Raw genomic sequence first — 27,237 nt, 5'->3', positions numbered from 1 at the left:
CTTTCCCTGCGTTTTCACAAAATCGGGGGCCTCCCTCTCACCTGTTGATCGTGAGCTGACGCTAATTCAGAGCCTCCTTGGTCTAGGAGTTGGGGAGAGCAGAGCGGCATGCCATGTCACGTTTAGCACTGCCAGAGTTAGTAAGGAGCATTAGACCGAAATAAGCGTTTTTCCACTGGGCTTCACAGCCTGAGGTATCACAGTTGTTAGGTAGCTCCCAAGCTCTACTAAGAACTTTGAGACTGACCTGGGATAGGTGAAGCGCCCTCTCCACACCTCAGATTCCTTCTCTGTAAACAGGAGCACAGTCTGCTCGGGGTGTTAGCAAAATCAGAGACCAGCAGAAAGCACTCGGTACCTAGCAGGCCCTCGCGGTGTGCAGTGGGGCTGACTGGGGAGGATTGCGGCTCTGACTCCACACCCTTCCTGCCCGATCCTGGGAAGGGAGCACAGCTCCCCAGCTTCACCTGCAGCCCCGCAGGGCCGCCCCGGGAAGTGCTCAGTAAACGGAGGACCACAGAGCCGGGAGCCTGGGTTCACTTCTCTCTCAGAACAAAAGGATATTTGGCTATAACAGGAACATTTTCCAGTTCTCTGTTTTTCTTTTCATTCTTAAGTAGCTTGAATCACTTCAGTTTTCCAGACCAGTCCAGGAGTTGGCCTCTAGATGTCCTCAGGGGCTGCAGGAGCTGGGCCGGGCGAGGTGCCTACTGTCCTCGCCAGGCACGCGGGGGCGCAGGTGAGACACGGGCAGAGGTGCTCCGCTCTGCCTCACCCAGGCCAGCCCCTCTGGCTGTGTGTCCCTGGCCCTGTCTTCCGGGACCCCACAAGTGTGCTTGGTGCCCCCGAGAGGAGGCCCGCCTGTGACCATGGGGCAAGGCAGGTCTCCCACCCGCCAGAGCCCCATGGACCCCTGCAAAGAGCTCGGGCACCGCATGGCCATCACACACACCAGGCGAACCTGGAGTTTAGAAAATCACTGCCCACTGACCCTGCAAGGGACCCACTTCTTTAAACATCACAAAATGGGGAAACCCCAGCTAGGAGCGTTGGCCCCAGGCCCTTTTCCTTTCTTACCTGTTCCCTTGTTCCCACACCTCCTTTGAGTCTTTTTCTGTGATCAGCTTCTGCTTCCTGGAGCTCTGGCCCCCGCCTGCCCACCTCCTCACCTGCTTTATGTTTTCCAAACTTCTGGCATTGAGGCCTCGTGGGTTTCCCTTTATTTTCCCTTTATATAGATCTTTTCCTTGGAGCAGAGCCCCATCCTGCCAGGGCAGGAGTTCTTTCTGTCTGCCTGTCACCCTGTGCCTGGAGCAGCACCTGGCATGCAGTAGGTGCTCAGTGAATACTTGTGAAATGCACCAGCATGCCAGGTGGGGGGTGGCTGGAGCTGCTTGTTGGCTGCCACTTGGCAGTCCCGGCACACTGCTGTGCCCTCCACTGTGGCAAGGCCTGTTCTCGTGGGGGCACTGGTACCCTCAGCCCACGGCACCTCCAGTTCAGGCCTTTTGCCTACACAGCAGCTTCTAAGTCAGGTGCTTGCTTGGGAGATGCTCTCAGCTGTCCGCCCTGTGTTGGGGGGCCGGCTCCCTGCTTCTCTCACACAGTCATTAAGTGCAGCTGGAGGTCGGACCCCCCCTACCACCTCTGGGCTGGAGGTGTCACAGGTGAGCGTCTGGGCCACTCTTCTGGGTGGGGCCCCTGTTACCTGGGTGTCTGGGCACAGAGGGCAGGCTGGCCCAGGGAGCTCAGCGGGCGTGCCCTGTGTCGTCTGGCGGGGCTGAGTGAGGCTTCCTTAGCTGGTGGGACAGGAGACCACTGCAGTGCCTTGTGCTGCGGTCCCTTGAGGACTGATGACAGAGTATAAGCTCGTGGTGGGTGCCAGAGGCGCGGGGAAGAGTGCCCTGACCATCCAGCTCATCCAGAGCCACTTTGTGGATGAGTACCATCCCACCATAGAGGTGAGCTGGCCCGGCTCCTGTCCGCAGCCCAGCTCCTGACACGGGCTTGTCTCCCACCTGCACTGCAGGAGGGGTCTCCTTGTCATTGATCCTGGGGGGCACGAGAGAAGCGAGGGAGGGTCCCACCCCTGGAGGGCCGGCTGTCTCTAAGCAGTGTCCTCCCCAGGACTCCCACCGGAAGCAAGTGGTCATCGATGGGGAGATGTGCCTGCCAGGCATCCTGGACACGGTGGGCCGGGAGGAGTAGAGCGCCGTGCGGGCCCAGCACATGCGCACCCGGGAGGGCTTCCTCTGTTTGCCGTCAACGATGCCAAGTCCTTCAAGGGCCAGATCCTTTGAGGACATCCGCCAGTACAGGTGAGCTTCCCGGCAACCCTCGGGGGCCTCCCGTCCGCTATCTGCCTGCCCCGGGTGCAGCCGAGCCCGCAGCCGACCGGCCGGCTCACGCCTTCCCCCTTTCAGGGAGCAGATTGAGTGGTTGAAGGAATCGGACGACATGCCCAGGGTGCTGTTGGGGAACTAGTGTGACCTGGCCACGTGTACCGTGGAGTGTCGGCAGGCCCAGGACCTGGCCCGCAGCTATGGCATCCCCTACGTGGAGACTTCGGCCAAGAAGTGCCAGGTGAGCCGGAGCTACTCCCCGCCCCGCCCAGGAGCAGCTCTCACTGCCCCCCCTCCCTCGACACACGGCAGCCGCTCTGGCTCTGGCTCCAGCTGCAGGACCCTCTGGGACCCTCCGGGACCCCCGTTGCCCAGCAGCCCCTCACGCTGTTAAGTCTCCCCGCACGTCAGGACAGCGAGGGAGGCCAGCGTCCGGGTCTGGGCCGACACAGCTCCTGGGGGATGTGGAGGTCCCCGGAGAGAGCTGCCCTGACCAGGCTGGAGCGGTGACCCTGGGGCCCCGGCCCCTGTACCCCCAGAGCAGCAAGTAGGTCCCAATCGGCCCAACCCCCCAGGAGGCCGTGGGGGAGTTGCTGAGGACAAGCCTCCCAACGGGGTGGCCCTGGGGATCAAGATGGGCAGGGCCCAGCTCCCCGTTTGCGGGGTGGGGTGAGGAAGGGGCTGGGGTTCCAGCTGAGGCCAAGGCAGTGGTCCCCCCAACGAGCCGGCCCCCTCTTCCCAGGGCGTGGAGGATGCCTTCTACAAGCTGGAGTGCAAGAGCCGGCAGCACAAGGCGAGCAAGCTGAGCCTGCCCGCCCAACGGGGGCGGCCTGGGCTGCCTGAGCTGCAGGTGCCTGCTCTCCTGACTGAGGCACAGGCGACAGGCGTGGAAGAGGCACAAGCAGGGAAGATGCAGGGAAGGAAGGAAGTGCCGCCACTGGAGCCCGACCAGCCCAGGTAGGTGACAGAGGGACCATGGGTCTGCTGGGACGCTTTGCACAGACTGTCGTGAACTGATGCCACTGGCCCCCCAGCTATCACTCTCCTCAGCCCCATACTGGCCCACTGGGCACGTGCTGAGTCACTGTAAAGTATCTGATGGGCTTGACCCTGGTGTTTGGCTGAGCCCGGGAGGCTGTTGTGCGTGTGGCCCCCCAGGAGGCATGCGGGAACCTCAGCTTCGTCCAGCTGGCGGCCCCTCTGCCTCTGGGGGCCCCAGGGGCGTCCTGCAGAGACCCCTGGGTGCTGCAAGAATGGGCCAGTCTAGCACGTAACATGTGAAACTATTCACCTTCAACCAGCAAAGGGGGAAACTGAGACAAAGGCTGTCCCTTCCCCTGAGAGGGAGGCTTTCATAGGGAAGGGCTCGGCGGGCGGGGAGCTCATTTGGACTCCGGCTGGGGTCGTATTTCCTGAGTTTTGGGGACCCTGCAAGGCAGTAACTGACTTTGGCAAAGGCAAGGGTGCAGCCTGTTGGGTCCAGCCCGCCCAGCAGTGCCCTCTGCTCTGCCTCGCGGGGCCCAGGTGGCTGCGGGGCTCTGACATCAGGCCAGCCCTGCCTCCTTATGTGTATGGGGGTGCGGTCGGCCCACCTGCCCCTGCCACCCCCTCAGTGGAGGTGGCCTGTGGCTCCCAGAGCCACTTCAGGTCACCGAAGTGGCCTTGTGGGGCACGTCCAGGCCCCAGCTGGCCATGTGCAGCTCCGAGAGGGCTTGCCTGGCCTTGGGCCAGAATTCTGGACTGGCCAGGGCGGCCCCTTTAGTCATCATCCTGGGTGGGGGGGTGCTCATGGCGTGCCTGCTCCCCCGGGGCCCAAATTCAGGCCAGGCCAAGCCCTTCTGGGTCAGGGCCTTGTGCTGTGCAAGGGGGGCACCGTCCTCCGGGAAGGCCAGCATGAAGCAGCAGGGCGCGTCGCTGGATTCCCGGGGCCTCGGGGTCACTGTGCTCACAGTCACCTTGTCTTCTGGAGGCCCCTGTGTGTCCAGCCTCTCTGAGGACACAGATGTCAGGGGGTTGTAGGCACGTGTGCGGCCTTGCGGCAGCTCTTGGGGCGCTGCCCCAGCTCCGCTGTGGCCGTGCTGGTCATTGCCCCGGGAGGGGTGCTGGCTGCAGGTGCCACAGGGCAGGAGGAGCGTCCTGGGCCCGGCGGCGCCGTCTTCAGCAGGCTGGGCAGAGCCGGTGGCAGGGGCCTCAGTGGGGTTGCAGGGCCAGGCCTGTCGTGTGGCCCTGGGGGTGGCCCAGCCAAGTGCCGCAGGGGAAGGGACCCTGCATTCCGGCTGAAAGCTGATGTCCGCGGGCCACTTACCTGTGGCCTCATGGTTCACTGGGAGGTTTGGGAGGGAATTCCATCGCCGTGGCAACAGCCAATCCTGAGGGCTGTCCTGGGCTGCGGGCCGGCAGGCCAGACGTGGAGCTGATGTTCCTCGAGGGAATGTTCTGGAAAGAGCAGATGAGGTGAGGGCTACCTCCCTTGGGGCCCCACAGGAGTCTGGGTTACTGGGAACGTTCATTCCTGCTAAGATTCCAATTAATAACATGGCATCTTCAGGATCAAAACTCAAATTTCATGACAACAGCAATGCTTGTTAGGGCTCTAGCTAATTGTTACAAAACCTTTCCACTGCGGCGAGTACCTGGCAGCCCCGTCAAGTGCGGGTCTCATCAACCCAGGAGTTAGGTGCTGTTTCTGTCCCGAAAAGTGGAGTCTGCACCCCAGCCTTTCTGTCTCAGTCTAAGATTGGGGAGCCCCCTACATCATCCCTGTGACCCTGCGCGCCTGCATCCTGACCATCGTGAAGACCCCTGGAAGGGGCAGGGCCTGGGCGCGGGAATCCTCACGGTGTCATACACGGAGTAGGCTGCCAGCACGTGGAACAGGGCTTGCTGCCTGGGGAAGGGGACACAGGGGTGCTTGTTTCATGCTGATGCTCTTAGTTTCATATTGTCTGACAAACCCTCATGACAAAACAGGTGTGTTTAAGAAATAAGGCAGAAAAGCAGTGAAGTCTTCAGGGCACCTCAGTGTGAAACATTTTTCAGCGTACATGCAAGGAAATGCATAGATCCCAGGTGTACAGTGTGACGAGCTTTGACTTTCTTTATTTTCTCAGTTTGCACACATAACAGCTCAGTCTCTGGGATGCACGGCCCGTGGGTTTCACACAAGGGTAGGGCCACCGCATCCGCGCTCCAGCGTCACCCCCCAGCCTCGCAGCCCCGGCAGCCACTGCTCCTTATCCTCCTGGGGCTGTGCCTTTTCCAGAACATCCTGTGAATGGAGTCATACATGGGTCTGGATTCTTTCACTTAGCAAAACAAGGCTAAGACTCACCCATGCTTTGAGTGAATCAATAGCTGGTTCCTTTGTGTCCCTGAATCGTAGTCCGTTTCATGGAATTCCACGGTTTTTCCATTCCCTCTTTGAAGGTCATCTTGGTTGCTTCCAGTTGTTAACGATCATGAGCAAAGCAGAGAAGATTGCATGCAGGTTTTATGTGGATGTATGTTTTCAAGTCCTTTGGGTAAATCCGAAGGAGCATGATTGCTGAGCACGTGGTGAGGGTGTGTGCGGTTTTGTAAGGAACCGGCAGGCTGTCTCCCACGGTGGCTGCGCCATGTGCATCCCCACCGGTGCTGGACGAGAGTTCCTGTCGCTCCACGTCCTCGCCAGCACTTTGGTTCTTATTCTGCACGACTCTTTCATGAGATATACGATTGGCAAATCTTTTCTCCCACTCTGTAGCTTTTTCATTCTCTTAACTGTGTCTTTTGCAGAATGACAGTTTTACATTTAGATACGGTTGTACTTGTCGCTGCTTTCCATCATGATTTTATTAAAGTTCCTTCCTGATGGGCACTCATGTTTTTCTGATGTGGCAAATGCACAAGGGCCAACGGAGGGCTCCAAGCTCGTGCTCTTCCCACCTGTAGAGGATGCTGTCTGTCACCTCCGCGCTCTTAGCTTTAACAGTGTGTTCATGGTACCCGATGACCCCCAACCAGAACCCTCTGAGATCCCTCGACCTTCCCTCATAGCTGTGACCTCGCTGCTGAGGTGAGACGGGCACGGTGACATTGATTTGGTGTCAATGTGCACATCTCTTAGGAGCGAGGTGAACAAGCATATTTTATCATTCCTTCCTTTTTTGTGTGAACTATCCCTTCTTATCATTTCTCATATTTTTGCCTTGTAAGAAATTGATTTGTAGAAAGTCCTCACCCATTAAGGGCATTAGAACTGTAAATATTTTTCCCCAGTTTCATGGTTCCTTTGAGTTTGATTAGGGATTTTCCCCCCATGCCGACACTTGATTTTCATGTGGTTGAATCAGCCACTTTTTAAAGTGGAATCTAGGATTCTGTCTGACTTAGAAAGGCTTTGGGTAATTACAGTAGCACTAGTGTAACCTTTATCTATGTCTTGTAGCTGGTGTGCCTAGTCCCTCATTCACACTTTTACAGGGTTTTCCCAGCTGTTCTTGCTTAGTTATTCTGCATGTGAACTTTCGAATCAGCTCCTCTAAGTCTCGAAACAGCTGGCACGACATCTTCCTGGGGCTCCTCCATGTCGTCGACTCAGGTCGCGCACGTCCTCAGGGCGTGGCACCCCGTGTGGTCTCTGACTCCCCCCCCGGCCGTGGGGAGGGGTCGGCAGGCTGGGCACGTGGTCAAGTTCCTGCAAGGAGGGCGTTCGGGGGTCTCTGTAACTTCTCAGAACCAAGACCCCACTAGAGCAGAGCAACGTGAATAAGGCCCTGCGTGGGCACCACACCAGCCTCCCTGTGCTGTCGGCCTGGTTCCACCACGTCACCTGGCGCAGATGTGCCCTCCAGCTCTGGCTCCCGAGGAGGCCTGTGCGTGCCTGTGTGGGAGGCGTCCCGCTCTTGCTCTGCACCCAGAGGCGCTGGAGCAGATGGGTGCTTCCCAGATTTGCCCCCCAACTCCGTCTAGGAGTGGCTGGGGGTACAGACTGAGGGGCGGGGGCACGGGCTCCAGGACTGCCCAGAAGGGCAGGAATCAGCAGACTTTCCCATCCCTCACCCCTGCCTTCCGTCCTCATGACAGGAAGGACCGGAGCCCAAGCCAGTGGGACTGGGTAGACCCTCCGTGCCAGGCGCCCCTGACTAGTCCCAGTGGTCGAGGTGGCTGGGGACCTGGGACATGAACTCACCGCTCACTGTCAGCTTCTGCCCCGCAGTCAGGGTGTCAGGTGGGGCCCCATAGGACAGGAAACAGGACAGAATTGGAAATGACTGTGGCCTCGGCCGGTTCTGCACCCACGGCCCTCCCCCTGCGCAGCCTCCGACCCACAGGGACGGGCCAGGCAGCGACAGCCCAGGTCCTCACTCCCCAGGGGCAGGGACGAGGGGCGGCACCCCCAGAGCCCGGATCCTGCTCAGCCGGCCCTCTCCTGCCTCCTGCTCCCGCCCTTGAACCCTGGCCCCAGCACAGCAGTCACCCTGGCCTGGAGACCCCACAGGCCACGGCCCCCGTCCATCCTGTCCCACCCCTGGGCGTCTAAGCCTCCTCCCTGGAAGGGAGGAGAAATAAAACTCCCTGTTTGCACAGGACATGGTTGACTTTAGAAAATTACAGGGTATCGACAAAAACACGTGTAGAAGGACAGAGAGGGCTCAGCAAACCCATATATGTGTCAACGGGCGCCTCCCTGCTGACAAGGATCAATGGCGTGGAAACCAAAGACACCATACCGGCTACAGTCACGCCCCGGAAAATAAGATATTGACATATACATATAACCAAATCACTTTGATGTACACCTGAAACATTGTAAATCAACTATACTTCAATTTTTAAAACAGAGCAAAAAAAAAAAAAATCTAAAAGCCAGCAAAACCCAATTCTCTGTGGTGATATACAGGGAGTCAGGGTATGCTAAACACTGGTGTGATTCATGACAGACAGCCACTGTCTCTGGCCTCTGGGGAGGGGCGGGCTGGAGACTTGAGCTGTCTTGGAAAAGCTTGGGGGGTGGGTATGTGGATGTCTGTTGTGTGAGTCTTCATAGTTTTGTATCTCTTAAATTTTGCATAGTGAAATGTGGAACATCAGACGAAACTGGGAGTGGGTCAAGGGAACAGCAGCCGAGTAGCTGGCTGGTCTTTCATTTAACACCGGATGAGATCACCTGCTGCCTGCTCAGTACTGCCCAGGCGTAGGGTCTCTGGGAAGTCACAGTTTGGAATTAAAGATGAGCGTGAAACTACCTCTATCCCCTTTGCCAAAACGTTCAGCAGAAGTTTGGGTCCCGGCACCAAAACTCTATTATTTGGGGGAAGAGTTTGCAGAGACCTACCGACTGTGCAGGAGCTCTCATGTAACCACGGTCTGAAAGCAAACAGCCCACAGACTCCAGTCTTTCAGGGGTGCTTAGCAAATTAAGGAGTGAAAGCTGGGTTTTTGGAAGTAGGTTTTAAGGACTGTATTTCTTGGAGTAGTCCCATAAAGCGTATACTTGTTGCAGTGTGGCAATGTCTAAAAGTTGAAATCAGTATAAATGTCCATGAGGAAACAGTAGTTAACCCCAGGTCCATCCTTCTTAGGAAATAGCACAGTCAACAACAAGAGGGTGAGAATTATATGCACGATATGGAAGGATGGCCAGGTTATGTCATGAACTAACAAAAGCAAGTTTTGGAAGAGTTTAAATTCCCCAAAGTAGAATTGCTGGGTTAAAAGATGTGTGCATTCACACTTGTTAGGGTGGCTACAATTTAAAAAAAAAAAAAAAAACCTCAAAAATAACAAGTGTTGGCAAGGGTGTGGAGAAAATGCAACCCAACAAAATGCGCTGTTGGTGGGAATGTAAAATGATGCAGCTGCTGTTTTTGGTGATTCCTCAAAAAGCTAAGTGTAGAATTACTGTATGAGCCAGCAATTCCACTCCTAGGTGTGTATCCAGAAGAACTGATAGCAGGGAATCCAACAGATACTCATCCAAGCATGTCCATCGCAGCGCCATTCACAATAGCCAAATGTAAAAACAACCCTCGTGTCCATCCTCAGATGTAGGTGGTCCATCCATACAGTGGAATACTATTCAGCCTTAAAAAGGAAGGACATTCTGACACCTGCTACACCATGGATGAAACCTGAAGATGTGCTGAGTGAAAGAAACTAGCCACAAAAGGAAAAATATGGTATGACTGCATTTATATGAGGTGCCTAGCGTAATCAGAGTCATAGAGACAGAATGTAGATTAGAGGCTTCCAGGGGATGGGGGAGGGGGATGAGGAATTAGTGTTTAATGGGGACAGAGCTGCCGTTTTGCAAGGTGAAAAGGGACCTGAGGATGGATGGTGGGGTTGGTTGCACAACAATGTGCATATACTTAATGCCACTGAACTGGCAGCTTAAAAATGGTGAAGAGGGCTTCCCTGGTGGCGCAGTGGTTGAGAGTCTGCCTGCTAATGCAGGAGACACGGGTTCGCGCCCTGGTCTGGGAAGATCCCACATGCCGCAGAGCAACTGGGCCCGTGAGCCACAACTACTGAGCCTGCGCGTCTGGAGCCTGTGCTCCGCAACAAGAGAGGCCGCGATAGTGAGAGGCCCGCGCACCGCGATGAAGATTGGCCCCCGCTTGCCGCAACTGGAGAGAGCCCTGGAACAGAAACGAAGACCCAACATAGCAATCAATCAATCAATCAATAAATTAAAAAAAAAAAAAAAAGAACTTTAAAAAAAAAATGGTGAAGATGTTAAATTTTATGTTATGTGTATTTTATCACACACACACAAGCTACTTAGAGGAAAAAAGGAAATCATACAGTTATTTGAGGAAACCATGGGATTATCCCTTTCTAAGCTTTTCTTAGGAAAAGCCTTCCTAAGTATGGCTCTAAAGCCAGAAGATGAAGCTCTGATAAATCCGACTCCATAAAATAAACTTCTTTGTGGCCAAAGTCAAAAACGTACTAGGAAAAAATATTCACATCCCAGATCCCACAGGTTCAGGGCTCAGTCCCACAAGGTTGCCCCCACTTCAGATGCCAGCTGCAAGTCCCAGGCTGCCCCTGGTACTTCTGACTCCCTGGCTAAAGAAGGGGTTTCCACGACCTCTCCTCAGGTTTGATAATTTGCTAGAACAGTTCCCAGAACTCAGGGAAACACTTACTCATGCCTACGAGTTTATTATATAATAAAGGGTACAGATGAACAGCCAGATGAAGACATACATAGGGTGAGGTCCGGAAGGGTCCCGAGGGCAGGAGCTTCTGTCCCCACGAAGTTGGGGTGCACCACCCTCCTGGCACGTGGACGTGTTCACCAACCCAGAAGCTCCCTGAACGCCAGACCTTCGGGGTGTTATGGCGCTTCATCACGTAGGCAAGAGGGGTCGTTAGCTCCGTCTCCAGAGGATGGGGGTGGGGCTGAAGTTCCAAGCTTCTCACCGTGGCTTGGTCCTTCTGGCGCCCAGCCCCCATCCTGAAACTATCCAGGGCCTCACCCAGGGTCGCCTCATTAGAACAAAAGGCTCTCCTGTCACCCAGGAAATGACAACAGGTTCAGGAGTCCGGAGAAGGATCCAGAGCCAGAGACCAATATATTTTCTGTTATTTCACGTATGCCAACACCATTTATTGAACCCTCTGTCCTTTCTCCACAGTTTTCTTTTTTTTTTTTTTTTAATTTTATTTATTTATTTTTGGCTGCATTGGGTCTTCGTTGCTGCACGCGGGCTTTCTCCAGTTGTGACCAGCGGGGGCTACTCTTCGTTGGGGTGCGCGGGCTTCTCATTGCGGTGGCTTCTCTTGTTGCGGAGCACGGGCTCTAGGTATGCACGCTTCAGTAGTTGTGGCACATGGGCTTAGTTGCTCCGTGGCATGTGGGATCTTCCCGGACCAGGGCTTGAACCTATGTCCCCTGCATTGGCAGGCAGATTCTTAACCACTGCACCACCAGGGAAGCCCTCTCCACAGTACTGAGATGCTGTCTTTTTTTTTTTTTTTTTTTTTTTTGGCCGCACTGTGCGGCATGCAGGTTCCCCAACCAGGGGTCGAACCCACCCCCTCAGCAGTGAAAGTGCAGAGTCCTAACCACTGGACCTCCAGGGAGTTCCTGATACTGTCTTTTTTAAAAAAAATTTATTGAAGTATAGTTGATTTACAATTGAGATGCCATCTTGATGATCTATTAAATACCTGTATTACAAAGTGAGTTTTACATTACAATTTACTTAATCTGTTATCGGCTAATTCTTTCTAGAGAGTTATAATGAATATTCTTGTACATATATCTTTGATTCCCGCCCCCTCCATCCACCTAGAATTGCTAGTTTAAATGGGGTGACTTTGGAAATTGATTTAAACAAAAAAATCTAGCAGAGTCTTCAGTTCTGTTTGCTTTCATTTCCAAACGGGAAAAGGGAAACATCGAGAATCATCTTAAGGTTTAGCAAAGAAAACTCAGGAGTATTTAAACACTTCTGAAGCTACCCGATGGTTTTAATATGACCAGGACAACAACGTAAAAAGATAAATAGTCTGAATTAGATTATTTTGTTAAGTGATTAAAGATACTTTCATGGGACATAGAAATAATCTTTGTTTTATGGTGTCTTACAGACCTCCCTTTGTAAGATATATTTGCAAATTCATATTTCCGATGCAGCCTGCTTTTCTACAGCTGTGAAAAAAAGGGATAGTGAGAGAGGCAATTGTCTCCTTATCTTGCTAGGAGTTCTGTTACTAGCAGTTTGGAGATGGTATTTTAAGGCCAAAACATGAAATTCCTTTATTTAGCATGAAGCCAGTAAAAGCGTGTAGGCTTAAGAAGCTCAGAAATTTAAAACAGGGAGGGAATTCCCTGGCGGCCCAGTGGTTCGGACTCCGTGCTCTCACTGCCAAGGGCCCGGGGTTCTATCCCTGACTGGGGAACTAAGGTCCCACAAGCCGCATGGCACAGCCAAAAAAGAAAAACCAAATTTAAACAGGGAAAAAAGATAGATGGTGTTGTAAATGACACATGACTTGAGGGATTTATGTCTTATGGCTCTGCATGCTTTTAAGACATTTGATGCATTATTGCCAAATTTCAAGGACTTCTTGTCTGAAGGCAAAGTGGTAACAGCCCTCTCCCCTCACGAAGGCTTCACCTACAAGGTGTTTAAGACTCAGGAGGGGTGAGAGCGAAGATTCTGGCCAGAACTAGAGAGCCACAGGGATGGCAGGATGAGGGGCTTGGCGCTAGAGTCAGCCTTGGGTATCCACGGGTTCCACATGCTGGGATCCCACTGATCTCGGGTGAGGCTTGATCCCTGCAGAGGCTTGAAGCAGGATTTCGGTTCCAGGCCAGAGATTGAAGTCAGGCCACAGCAGTGAGAGCGCTGAATCGTAGCCACTAGACCAGTGGTCGGTGGCAAGGCCCTGGCCCGTCAGCTGTGTAGAAATGAATTTCCACATAAAGACAGAAAGTAGTGAAGCAAGTAAAGTGTTTATTAGGAGGAAAAAGGGTATGTGTGGATAGACACATGGGCGGGCTCAGAGAAAGAGTCGCGCCCTAGTGGTAGTTTGTATCACTCATATGGGGCATTTCTTCCGGGTCTCCTTTGGCCAGTCATCTTGCTTTGCCTGGTTCTGAGTCCAAATTTGGTTTATCTCAGGGTCCTCCCATGTGTGGGTGCACATCTCTTAGGCAAGATGGATTCTGGCTAAGTGGCCTATGGGTAGGTTGACATCACCAACTATATCGGTGGCACTCCCTCCCTTTTTGACCTTCAAGGAGCGTTTCTGTGTGTGTGTAGTCAGGAAGGTATTCTTGACCTCGAGAATGAGAAATATGTGGTCCCTTATCTGGGCAGGGCTTAGCTTCTCCTCCCTCCTGCTATTTTGGAGTGTCTACCCACGGGACAAACTCCACCTGCCCAGCCTGAGATCCATCTATCTCCTGCCTTGCAACCAACCATGGATGGAAAATACTCAGGAGAAAAAAAATTCCAGAAAGTTCCAAAAAGCAAAACTTGAATTTACAACTATTTACATATCATTTACATTGCATTTACAACTATTTACATAGCACTCCTACTGTATTAGCTGTTGTAAGTAATCTAGAGATGATTTAAAGTATATGGGAGAGGGCTTCCCAGGTGGCACAGTGGTTAAGAATCTGCCTGCCAATGCAGGGGACACGGGTTCAAGCCCTTGTCTGGGAAGATCCCACATGCCGCGGAGCACCTAAGCCCGTGCGCCGCAACTACTGAGCCTGCACTCTAGAGCCTGCGAGCCACAACTACTGAAGCCTGCACACCTAGAGCCCGTGCTCCGCAACAAGAGAAGCCACCTCAGTGAGAAGCCCGCGCACTGCAACAAAGAGTAGCCCCCACTCACCGCAACTAGAGAAAGCCTGCACTCAGCAAAAAAGATCCAATGCAGCCAAAAATAAATAAAAATAAAAATAAATACATTTATAAAAAAATAGAAATAAAAAAATAAAGTTTATGGCAGGATGTGTGTAGGTTATATGCAAACACTATGCCATTTTATATCAGGGTCCTGAGCATCTATGGATTCTGGTATCCCCAGGTCGTGGGCGGGGGGGTTGTCCTGGAACCAATCCCCCTGGATTCCAAGGGGGAACTGTACTGGGTTTTTCTACCCCTCAGGTCCTGAAACATCATGTAGCAATTTAGGGAAATCTTTCCACACTGCATTAAACACTGGTGTAATTTTTTTTTGCATTTTATTTTATTTATTTTTGTATATAGCAGGTTCTTATTAGTTATCCATTTTATACATATTAGTGTATATATGTCAATCCCAATCTCCCAATTCATCCCGCCACCACCACCCCCCCGCCACTGCTTTCCCCCCTTGGTGTCCATACGTTTGTTCTCTACATCTGTGTCTCTATTTCTGCCCTGCAAACCGGTTCATCTTTACCATTTTTCTAGGTTCCACATATATGCGTTAGTATACGATATTTGGTTTTCTCTTTCTGACTTACTTCACTCTGTATGACAGTCTCTAGATCCATCCACGTCTCTACAAATGACCCAATTGGTGTAATTTTTTTTAATTTTTAATTTTTTTATTGAAGTGTAGTTGATTTGCAATGTTGTGTTAATTTATGCTCTACAGCAAAATGATTCAGTTTATATATATGTCCATTATGGTTTATCACAGGGTATTGAATATAGTTCCCCGTGCTATACAGTAGGACCTTGTTGTTTATCCATTCTATATATAACAGTTTGCATCTGCTAATCCCAAACTCCCAATCCATCCCTCCCTCAGCCCCCTCCCCCTTGGCAACCACAAGTCTGTTCTCTACATCTGTGAGTCTGTTTCTGTTTCGTAGATAGGTTCATTTGTGTCATATTTTAGATTCCACATATAAGTGATATCATATGGTATTTGTCTTTCTCTTTCTGACTTACTTCACTTAGTATGATAATCTCTAGTTCCACCCATCTTGCTGCAAACACTGGTGTAATTTAAACACATACTGACCTTTTAATCCCCCTGCCCTACGACCCAGGCTCATCCTAAGTGAAAAATCCAACACTCCTCTCTACTGTTCAGCTAAGGATGCCTTGGGTTTCTCTCTCACTAAATTCTCCAAGATACTGTACTGATTGAATTCTACAAGTCACAGAAGGGAGGCAATGACATGATTCTCCCTTGCATGTATGTATGTATGTGTGTATTTTGGCCCCGTGCGGCTTATGCGATCTTAGTTCCCCGACCATGGATTGCACCTGCACTCCCTACAGTGGAAGCCCAGGGTCTTAACCACTGGACCGCCAGGGAAGTCCCTCTCCCTTGTATTTAAAGTGTGTGAGGGACTTCCCTGGTGGCGCAGTGGTTAAGAATCCGCCTTCTGGGACTTCCCTGGCGGTCCAGTTGTTGAGACTCCACGCTTCCACTGCGCGGGGCATGGGTTTGATCCCTGGTCAGGGAGCTAAGATCCCCATGTGCCACGCAGTGGGGCCAAAAAAAAAAGAATCCGCCTGCCAGTGCAGGGGACATGGCCTGGTCTGGGAAGATCCCACATGCTTCGGAGCAACTAAGCCCGTGTGTCACAACTACTGAGCCTATGCACCGCAACTACTGAAGCACACGTACCTAGAGCCCATACTCTGCAACAAGAGAAGCCACCGCAATGGGAAGCCCACACACCGCAACGAAGAGTAGCCCCCGCTCGACACAACTAGAGACAGCTCACGCACAGCAATGAAGACCCAACGCAGCCATAAATAAATAAATAAATAAATTTATTTTAAAAACAAGTAAAGCGTGTGAAAAGGAGAGCAGGGGATTGAGTCAGTCACCATCCACCTGTGCCAGGTCAGGCCAGACTGTATCTTAGATCCTGGGGACACCAGGATGATCTAACACTTGCCCTGCAGAGTATCAGGGCAGTCAGACACCGTCACAGAAAGGACAGCACATCTGGGGGGATGGGAACAAAATGTCAGCTAACAGTGGTCCTTTGCCTGTGGTGGGAGAATGAATTAGGATTTTTTTCCTTGTTGCTTACCAATATCCTTGTTGCTTACCAATATCTCCTAAGTATTTTACATTAAATATGTAATTCTATAATTTAAGTTAAATAAATATTTAAAGAGCTGGCAGTAGACTAGAGGATGCTTTGGTAACAAGGGAGGGGGCTGGGGACACAGAGGTACAGTGGACAGGATGGAAGGTGGAAGGCGGGGAGAAGGGTCCAGAGCTGAGGGATGAAGGTTCTGCTCCAGCCAAGGGAGTGACAGGGACCAGATTTCCTCTCCCATCTGACACAACTCCCAAATTGGGCAAGATGTATGAAAGAAGGTTTTCAAGACACTGGACATGTCTTGGAGGGACAGTGGCTCCTGAGACCCACATGACCGCACGAGTGTGCTGCTTGAGAATGTTCCAGGCTGTGGTGCTGGGGACCACATGCTTCGGAGCAACTAAGCCCGTGCGTCACAACTACTGAGCCTATGCACCGCTCTCTCCCTGAGAGCCCAGGGAGCTGAGGAGGTGGAGCTGAGAGTCCAAGCGGACCAGGGCAGGCAGACACCACCCGAGTACCCCTCGCAGGGAATGCATGAACACAGGGGAGGATGTCCCCGCAGTGGCATACCACGTGGCAGTGAAAAGAAACTAACTCCTGATCCGAGCTGCAACCTGTCTGTGAATAATGTGGTGGAGTGAAAGAAGCCAGAAGAAAATGGTACATAGTGGATGATTCCCAGCTATTTAAAAGTCTGGAAAACGCAGCCGTCTTTAGTGACAGAAAGCACATCAGTGGTTGTCTGGAGGGAGAGGGGAGTGTGGTTCACAGATGCTTCATGGGTATATACACACGTCACAATGAATCAAATTGTGCACCTTAAGTATACGCAGTTTACTGTATGTCAACTATACCTCAATAAAGCTGTTTTTAATAAAATTAATAGGCTTCAGTTTTAGGTTTACAGAAAAGCTAAGCATACAGTAATGAAAGTCTCCACGGACTCCCCGCCAGCCCCTGTTCCCCCACCCAGTAGTTTCCCCTATTACTAACATTTTGCTTTAGTCAGGAACATTTGTTACAATTGATGAACCTACAAACAGATATATATATGTGTGTATATATATATATATATATATATATATATATATATATATATTTTTATATTTATATTTATTTATTTATTTAAGTATAGTTGATTTACAATGTTGTGTTAGTTTCTGGTGTACAGCAAAGTAATTCAGTTACAAATACATATTCTAATACATTCTTTTTCATATTCTTTTTCGTTATGGTTTATCACAGGATATTAAATATAGTTCCCTGGGCTTCCCTGGTGGCGCAGTGGTTGAGAGTCTGCCTGCTAATGCAGGGGACACGGGTTCGAGCCCTGGTCTGGGAAGATCCCACATGCCGCGGAGCAACTGGGCCCGTGAGCCACAACTACTGAGCCTGCGCGTCTGGAGCCTGTGCTCCGCAACAAGAAAGGCCGCGACAGTGAGAGGCTTGCGCACCGCGATGAAGAGTGGCCCCCGCTCACCGCAACTAGAGAAAGCCCTCGCACAGAAACGAAGACCCAACACAGGCAAAAATAAATAAATAAATAAATAAATAAAAATAATTAAAAAAAAAAAAAGAAAAGGAATTTAAAAAAAATATATATATATATATAGTTCCCTGTGCTACACAGTAGGACCTTGTTGTTTTATCCATTCTTTACATAATAGTTTGCATCTGCTTATCCCAAACTCCCAAGCCATCCCTCCACCATGGCTCATTTATTTTTATCATTGAATATATGCCATTGTCTGGATGTACCATCGTGTGTGTATCCGCTCACCTATTGAAAGACATCCTAAGAGCTGACTGGGCGGGTTATGGCAGACACCACGGAGCGGCACAGCAGGACGAGTTGTGGCGCGTGGTGACCACAAGAGGGCGCCAGATTCCCCCTTCTCTCTCACCAGGACGGTACTAGCCATTTCCCCCCTGTCCTAACCCCATTGTTCCCTGCGCTAGGGTTGATCGGGTCTTTGCCTTGAACTAGGGTTGATCTGGAAACCACTTGTGGGGAAACTTAAGTTGAACTTGTTTTCTTCGGATTAAAAACCGGGGTTTCATGACTAGATGCATGACGCGGGGCGGGGGGGAGGAAGGGGTGGTACTTTGTTGAGCATTTATGGGGGCTTGTCCAGAATCTCTCCCCCAAAGAAGTTAACTGAAGAGTCAGCTGGATCTGCCATCTGTAGAGATGAACTTAGCTGTTGGGGGGAGGGGGAGGGGGGGAGGAAAAGCAGCCCGGAGCCTGATTTCCCATGATTGCAATGCCAGCGACCCCTTGCCCAAGAATGCTTGCTGGTTGGATGAGAAATCAGGGGCCCAGCAGAAGGGGTGATGGCTTGGAATCTTTGGTCCGAGGGACACCCCCCTTCCTCTATCTATTGATTACGTTAAGCTGCTGTTGCCGGCTGCAGACAGAGCTGCCTTCCCGGGTGTGTGCAGGGCTCCCTGCGTGGATTCAGGGCAGGTGATGCGTGCCTTGTCTTCACCCTGTGTTCTCAGTTATGGCTCTTTAGGGAAGATAGTGCCTGTTCCAGAAATACTGATCGAGTTTTTCAGAATGTATTATTAAGGGCTCAGAATAAGGAATCTTATGCCTACAGATAGGTTTTTAATTATTAATTCATGATAACTTATTACACACTGAATCGTATTGAGGGACGATTATGCATTTAAAGCCATGTAAGTGTTCCCATGAAAACTTGAGTGAAGCTGGAACTTTTATTATTTATTTATTTATTTATCGGTGTCTCGAGGAATTAGGGATCTTAGTTCCTCGACCAGGGATGGAACCTGTGCCCCCTGCAGTGGAAGCGGGGAGTCCTAGCCACTGGACCACCAGGGAATTCCTGAAGCTGGAACTTTTAAACTCTTTTTTCATTCCTTATTTCCTAGTCTCTCGCCTTCATCCCTTTTTAAGGAAAATGATATCAGTTCATTCTGGTGAACCCGGAGCAACCTGCACAAAGATAAATTGACCCCAAAGAGGACTTAAACAAAATCTAGTTCCTTTCTACTCCAGTGGTACCTGGGTTCCTCAGACCCTCATACAACATCTCACCTATAGAGAACAAACTAGTGGTTACCAGTGGGGAGAGGGAAGGGGGGAGGGGCAACACAGGGGTAGGGGAGTAAGAGGTACAAACTATTATGTATAAAATAAGCTACAAGGATATATTGTACAATATGAGGAATATAGCCAATATTTTATAATAACTATAAACGGAGTATAACCTTTAAAAATTGTGAATCACTATATAGTACACCTGTAACTTATATAATATTGTACATCAACTATACTTCAATAGGGCTTCCCTGGTGTTGCAGTGGTTAAGAATCTGCCTGCCAACGCAGGGGACACGGGTTTGAGCCCTGGTTCGGGAAGATCCCACGTGCCACGGAGCAACTTGGATTCCTTTTATTTCTTTTTCTTCTCTGATTGCTGTGGCTAAAACTTCCAAAACTATGTTGAATAATAGTGGTGAGAGTGGGCAACCTTGTCTTGTTCCTGATCTTAGAGGAAATGGTTTCAATTTTTCACCATTGAGAACAATGTTGGCTGTGCGTTTGTCATATATGGCCTTTATTATGTTCAGGTAGATTCCCTCTATGCTTACTTTCTGGAGAGTTTTTATCATAAATGGGTGTTGAATTTTGTCAAAAGCTTTTTCTGCATCTATTTAGATTATCATATGGTTTTTATCCTTCAATTTGTTAATATGGTGTATCACATTGATTGATTTGCGTATATTGAAGAATCCTTGCATTCTTGGGATAAACCCCACTTGATCATGGTGTATGATCCTTTTAATGTGCTGCTGGATTCTGTTTGCTAGTATTTTATTGAGAATTTTTGCATCTATGTTCATCAGAGATATTGGCCTGTAGTTTTCTTTGTTTGTCACATCTTTGTCTGGTTTTGGTATCAGGGTGATGGTGGCCTCGTAGAATGAGTTTGGGAGTGTTCCTCCCACTGCTATATTTTGGAAGAGTTTGAGAAGGATAGGTGTTAGCTCTTCTCTAAATGTTTGATAGAATTCACCTTTGAAGCCATCTGGTCCTGGGCTTTTGTTTGTTGGAAGATTTTTTTTTTTTTTTTGGCTGTGTTGGGTCTTCGCTTCTGTGCGAGGGCTTTCTCTAGTTGCGGCAAGCGGGGGCCACTCCTCATCGCGGCGCGCGGGCCTCTCACCATCGCGGCCTCTCCTGTTGCGGAGCACAGGCTCCAGACGCGCAGGCTCAGCAGCTGTGGCTCACGGGCCCAGTCGCTCCGCGGCATGTGGGATCCTCCCAGACCAGGGCTCGAACCCGCGTCACCTGCATTAGCAGGCAGATTCTCAACCACTGCGCCACCAGGGAAGCCCCTGTTGGAAGATTTTTAATCACAGTTTCAATATCAGTGCTTGTGATTGGTCTGTTTATATTTTCTATTTCTTCCTGGTTCAGTCTCAGAAGGTTGTGCTTTTCTAAGAATTTATCCATTTCTTCCAGGTTGTCCATTTTATTGGCATATAGTTGCTTGTAGTAATCTCTCATGATCCTGTGTATTTCTGCAGTGTCAGTTGTTACTTCTCCTTTTTCATTTCTAATTCTGTTGATTTGTCTTCTCCCTTTTTTTCTTGATGAGTCTGGCTAATGGTTTATCAATTTTGTTTATCTTCTCAAAGAACCAGCTTTTAGTTTTATTGATCTTTGCTATTGTTTCTTTCATTTCTTTTTCATTTATTTCTGATCTGATCTTTATGATTTCTTTCCTTCTGCTAACTTTGGGGTTTTTCTGTTCTTCTTTCTCTCTTTTTTTTAAATAAATTTATTTATTTTCTTTTATTTATTTTTGGCTGAGTTGTGCCCCCGTTACTGCACGCAGACCCTCTCTAGTTGCAGCAAGGGGGGCCACTCTTTGCCGCGGTGCACGGGCTTCTCACTGAGGTGGCCTCTCCCGTTGCGGAGCACGGGCTCCAGGCGCGTGGGCTTCACTAGTTGTGGCTCGTGGGCTCTAGGGCGCACCCTCAGCAGTTGTGGAGCACGGGCCCAGTCGCTCCGCGGCATGTGGGATCCTCCCCGACCAGGGCTCAAACTGTTTTTTTTTAAATGGGTGGTGCTGTATTCCTCTCTTACTGCTTGTTTGGCCTGAGATGTCCAGCACTGGAGTTTGTAGGCAGTTGGGTAGAGCTGGGTTTTGGTGCTGAGATGAGGACCTCCGTGAGGCCTCACTCTGATTAATATTCCCTGGGGTCTGAGGTTCTCTGTTAGTCCAGTGGTTTGGACTTGGAGCTCCCACCACAGGAGCTTGGGCCCGACATCCGGCCTGGGAACCAAGACCCGGCAAGCTTCGTGGCGCGGTTAAAAAAAAAAAAAAAAAAGGGAAAGAAAGAAAGAAAAAAAGGAGCAGTACAATATCAAAGAATAAAAAACAAAATAAAATTAGAAAGATAAAAAATATATTAGGAAAAATAAAACTATAAATGGAAACAACTGCAACAAGGTAAAATAAAACCACAACAGAAAAAAGAAAAAAAAAGGACGGGGGGGGGCAAGCCAAAAGGAGAGAACAATAACAAAGTATAAAGAATAAAATAAGGACTTCCCTGGTGGCGCAGTGGCTAAGAATCCGCCTGCCAACGCAGGGGACACGGGTTCGAGCCCTGGTCCGGGAAGATCCCACATGCCGCAGAGCAACTAAGCCCATGCGCTACAACTATTGAGCCTGCGCTCTAGAGCCCATGAGCCACAACTACTGAAGCCCGCACGCCTAGAGCCCGTGCTCCACAACAAGAGGAGCCACTGCAATGAGAAGCCTGTGCACTGCAACGAAGAGTAGTCCCTGCTCGCCGCAACTAGAGAAAGCCCGTGCACAGCAACAAAGACCCAACGCAGCCAAAAATAAATAAATAAATAAATTTATTTAAAAAAAAGAATAAAATAAAATTAGAAAAATAAAAGATTCCATTCACTTTTCATCACACTCTTTTATCTTTCTGTTACTCAGACTCAGTAACTACTATTGTCCTATCTTCATTTATGCTGATTCTTTTTCTACTGACTCAAATCTGCACTAGAATTTCTTTTTTGGCTTTTTTTAGGTTTTATATCTCTTTACTGATATTTTCTTTTTGTTCATACAGGTACTCTTGCTGTCCCCTTGTTCCCAATTTATAGGCAAGTGGCAGGACCTGAATTCAGACCCAGGTAGGCTGGTTGAAGTCTGAGGTCTTAACCATTGCCCCTCCTTGCCCTGGCCATGACTTCTACATTAGTTCACCTCTGTGGAGCACATCACCCTGGGACTTCTTAGTTAGTTACCTAAGAGGATACAGGGGCCAGGGGACAGGAGACCCTGTAAGATGACATGCGTTAAGTGAGACCACGTGCTTTAGCCTAACCACGCCCCCCCAAATAAAAAATACAAAAACAGAGAACTCTCCATCTTGTTCAGAAGGCATTTAAGGTAACTAATTTTCAGCACATAACACATTGGAGGAGGAAACAAGATGGCCTTTTCTTCAGCCCTCAACACTTGCTAAATGGTTTCCAGTGACTATGAGGACAGCATAGGTTATCTGTTAACCATGAAAGTCTTCACAGTGTCTTGTACACCCCTCCTGGTTCATCTTCTACTTCTCCCCTCCTTGCTCACACTGTTCCTAGCTCTTCCCAGGCTTGGTTATACCTCAGGGTCTTTGCACTTGCTGTTTATTCAGCCTTAAAGCTTTTTTCCCCACATGCCTGCCTGGCTCCGTCCCTTCATCTTGGCTTTGATCCACATCACCTTATTAAAAAGATTTCTCCGACCACCCTGCTGAGATCTCTCTCTAGACTCTTGTTCTACCTTGTCTTTCTCCCAAGTATTTTTTTAAAAAATAAATTTATTTATTTATTTATTTTGGCTGCATTGGGTCTTCGTTGCTGCTTGCAGGCTTTCTCTAGTTGCGGCGAGCCGGGAGTCCTCTTCGTTGCGGTGCACGGGCTTCTCATAGTGGTGGCTTTTCTTTGTTGTGGAGCACGAGCTCTAGGCACGCGGGCTCAGTAGTTGTGGCTCACGGGCTCTAGAGCACAGCCTCAGTAGTTGTGGCGCACGGGCTTAGTTGCTCCGCGGCATGTGGGATCTTCCTGGGCCAGGGCTCGAACCCATGTCCCCTGCATTGGCAGGTGGATTCTTAACCACTGCGCCACCAGGGAAGCCCTCTCCCAAGTATTCAGTGATGTTTTCTGTGTCCGTTTCCCCCATTGGATGAAGGTCTGAAGGAGCAGGGATCTGTCTCCATTGTTCACTACTTCCTCTCTGGTGCCTGGCCTGTAGTGCACACTCTCGGTCAATGTTATGGACTGAATGCTTGTTCCCTCCCGATTCATATGTGCAAACCCTAACCCCCAGTGTGATGGTACAGTAAGTGGGGAGTTTGGGAGGTGATTAAGTCATGAGGCTGGAGTCTTCAGGAATGGGACTTGTGACCTTATAAGGGGAACTCAGGGAGCTCTCTTGCCCCCTTTTTCTACCATGTGAGGACACAGTGAGATGTCCCTCTATAAATCAGGAAGTGAGTTCTCACCAGCCATCAAATCTGCTGAAGCCTTGATCTTGGACTTCTCAGCCTCCAGAACTGTGAGAAATAAATTTCTGTTGTTTATAACTGTTAAGTCTATGGTATTCTGTTCTAGGAGGCTGAGCAGACTAAGACAGTCATTATCTGTAGTTAAATGAATGAATTTACATCCTGCACCTTACATTCTGCAGAGAAGGCTTTCTCTACAGTGACCTCACAATGACAGCAAATGGAAAATCCCACCCACTTACTGAGCAATTATTGGTACTTACTGGATCCCAGGCATTAGGTCCCAGTGGCTATAGGTTATATTTAGGTTTCCTGCCATCATAATGCTACATCTTTTTCAAAGACCAAGATTCCTAATTTTCTCTATTCTTGAGACCATAGCTTGGAGGCTGCTCCACTTCAGCATGTGGTCACTGGAAGATCCCTTCACCTGTAGGATTTCAGGCCATTACTCCATGTAACTCCGCTTTGAAATGCCACCTTGCAAAACATTTGAGACCATTATGAGCCCTTTCTGCTCTTAAAACATTGTAAACTTGACCTACAGAGATGGAAATAGTTTAAATGGAGATTTAAAATGTACCAGTATCTTTTCCTCTCCCAGGTCTGCCTTGGTCCCTGGGCAGCTGTGTTCCTGGGGGGGATGAAGGTGATGTTGATAGGGTACAATGTTACCATGGAGATGACTGGGACTGATCCTATGAACCGTGTTCTTGGAGTTATGCAAGTGACATTGATAGGGTATAATATTACCATGGAGACAGCTGGGCCTGGTGCTATTAGCTGCAATCATTCTAGCTATTATCCTGGCAAAAAGGGTGTGAAGAAATTAATTTGCCAGCAGCTCCAAGGACATGTGACTGCTACAAATTCTGTGTTAGTTTGTGTTTCTACCAACAGATCCACGAATATCTCCTGGAACCACTGTGAAGATGGAATATGCAAAATTGCCACAGAGGATGCCAGAAAAACCTTCCCATGTACCCTTTGTTGAAGGTTTGTTCCAGATTAATTGCCTGATAAAGCAGAGATGTTTGTGCCATTTGTTTTAAAGCATAAACACAAAAGAAGAAAGATAAAGAACAAAAAAGCCCACCTTGAAAGTTCATAGTGGGTCTACAAATCAACCTCAAGAAAAGACCAGCTGGGTGTATGCCTCTATATGCTTTTTTTTTTTTTTAATATTTATTTATTTATTTATTTGGCTGCGTCGGGTCTTATTTGTGGCATGCGGGATTTTTCATTGCGGTGAGCAGGCTTCTCTCTAGTTGTGGCGCACAGGCTCCAGAGCACGCAGGCTTAGTAGTTGCGGTGCGCAGGCTCTCTAGTTGTGGTGCACGGGCTCTAGGGTGTGCGGGCTTAGCTGCCCCGTGGCATGTGGGATCTTAGTTCCCCCACCAGGGATCGAACCTGTGTCCCCTGCATTGGAAGGCGGATTCTTAACCACTGGACCACCAGGGAAGTCCCTCTACATGCTTTTGCACCTAGATTTTTGAGCAGATTTTTAGTTTTATTTCAGTGGGCTCACTGTTTCATGTATTGAATTTTCTCAAAGTAAATTTTCTGTCATTAGCATATGTGGCAGCTAGTATCACTTGCTCTAAATAGGAGATAAGAGTAAAAACAGATGTGATGACAACCACTATGGAAATCGGCATGGCAGTCCCTCGAATTGTTAAAAACAGAACTACCATATGATCCACTTCAGGGCATGTTCCCAAAAGAACTGAAAGCAGGGTCTCCCCTACACCTGTGTTCACAGTAGCATCATTTACAACGTGAGGGCTCTCTTCGGGATTGGATGTCTCATCCAATCCACACACAGCATAAAGAAGGCGAGAAAGCTCTGCGTGGTCTCTTTTACAAGGGAACAATTTCCATTCACGGGGGCTCCACCCTCCTGACCTAATCACTCCCAAAGGCCCCACCTCCTAATGCCATCACCTTGCATTCACACCCTGACCCTTGCCGATAAATAACCCAAATGCCTCAATACTGAAATAGAACTTTTTGTTTTGTTTTTTTTAATTTTTAAAATAGTCTCCACTCTTGGAATCCAACAAAATCCCTGGCGCTGAAAGGCAGCAAAGATAGTTTTAGTCCTGCCCTCATGGAGTTTACCATGGACTGGGAACCTGTGTAGTAAAGAGTTTAACTTTGCCCCAAAAGAGGTCTGGCCTTTGTCTTAAGCTCCTGGAGATAATCGCTAAGATGTCAGGCCTGATAGGAGTGTCTTTGTTTCCCTGGGGCCTTGGGTCCAATGGATAGTCTTATTTATTTATTTATTTTTTAAAGATTTTTAGAAATTTCATGTAATCAATGGATAATCTTATGATATGACTTAGGCTGGGGGCCAGAAAGACCCACGGTGTGATTTAAGGTGGGGGCTTTGGGTCACACGGTATCAGCGGACCTGTAGACTAAGATCAACCTTGTGGGCTACCAAACAATCAATCAATCGCGGCCACATAATGGAACCTCAGTAAAAACTCTGAACCTGAGGCCCAGGTGAGCATCCATGGTTGGCCATACTCTGTGTACATCATCACACATCGATGATGGGAGAGGAAATGATGCCTCCATGGGGATAGGGCACTAGGGGCTGTGCACCTGGTGCTTCTCCTGGACTCTGCCCCGTGCACCTCCTTCCCTTGGCTGATTTCAATCTATATCCTTTCCCTGTGATAAACCGTAACTGTGAGCATAACAGCTTCAGGTCAGTTCTGTGAGTCTTTCCAGCAAATTACCAAACCTGATGGTGGTCTCGAGGACCCCTGACCTTGCAATTGATATCAGAAAGGAGGGCGGTCTTGGGTGGACTGTGTCCTCAAGTTTCATAGGTGGCTGTAACCCTTTACGGCAAATAATTAAATGAAAAATATTTATTTGAAATTCTCATAGTCCCTTGAATTAAAAAAAAAAAATCCAACAAGGAGGGTTGCTCTGAGAACCCAGCTCTTCTGGATGTTATTCATGCTAGAATTTTTAGAGTTTTTCACTGTTTGAGTCCAGCATGGACTGATTTCAGTGTAGGCAGAGTGCTCCGAAGGTTGGGTTTGACTCCACTTGGGGACAACTGCCTTTGGGAGGTTTTCATCACCCCTGCAGGGACCCCACTATTCTTGGTTTAGGTGCATGTAACATCTGCAGCTCTGATTTCTCCCAGCTGGGTTTCTGACCCGTGGCCTTGATGAGGGAGCAGTCCTCTGAAAAGTCTCCCCACTTCTTCTGTACACAGCCATGTGGGTGTTGAAATAATCCTATAAGCCTTACTCTTTGGGGGTTTTATAAAAGCTGCTACAGAGTTAAAACACTTTTGGTGACTGAGTCAGTTTTCCTGGGTCTCTCCCATGCATACGTGTTATTAAACTTAGTTTGATTTCCTCCTGTTCATCTGTCTTATGTCAATTTAATTCTCAGAGCAGCCAGAAGAACCTAGAAAGGTAGAGAAAATTTTCTTCCTCTCCAACAATACTCTCATGGTGAGATACATTTGTCAGAATCCATCAATGTACAACACCAGGAGTTAACTGTACGGTAAACTCTGGACTCTGGGTGATCGTGATGTGTCCATGTAGATTCATGGATTGTGACCAACACACTGCTCTGGTGCAGGATGTTCATGGGATAGTTGGGAGTGGGGGGCTCTGAGCTCGTGTGTGTGTGTGATTGGGGGGACAGAGCAGGGGACATAAGGGAACTTTCGCTCAATTTTGCTATAAACCCTAATGTGTTCTTAAAAAATAATAAAACCTAGTTAAATGAACAAATGGAGTTAAAACACTTTTGAAATATCAGGAGGATGACCACGGTGAGATGTCACCTCACA

At 49.2% G+C, this 27,237-nt stretch overlaps 1 pseudogene; it reads left to right on the top strand.

Moving 5' to 3' along the window:
* The first annotated feature begins 119 nt into the window (after positions 1-119).
* Positions 120-24,543, top strand: LOC103010614 (GTPase HRas-like; annotated as a pseudogene).
* The last annotated feature ends 2,694 nt before the right edge of the window (positions 24,544-27,237 follow it).

This window comes from Balaenoptera acutorostrata, chromosome 2, assembly GCF_949987535.1.
Source record: "Balaenoptera acutorostrata chromosome 2, mBalAcu1.1, whole genome shotgun sequence".
In the NCBI taxonomy this organism is placed as follows: domain Eukaryota; kingdom Metazoa; phylum Chordata; class Mammalia; order Artiodactyla; family Balaenopteridae; genus Balaenoptera; species Balaenoptera acutorostrata.
The sequence above is the reverse complement of the archived record's forward strand: the minus strand, read 5'-3'. Positions and strand labels throughout refer to the sequence as shown.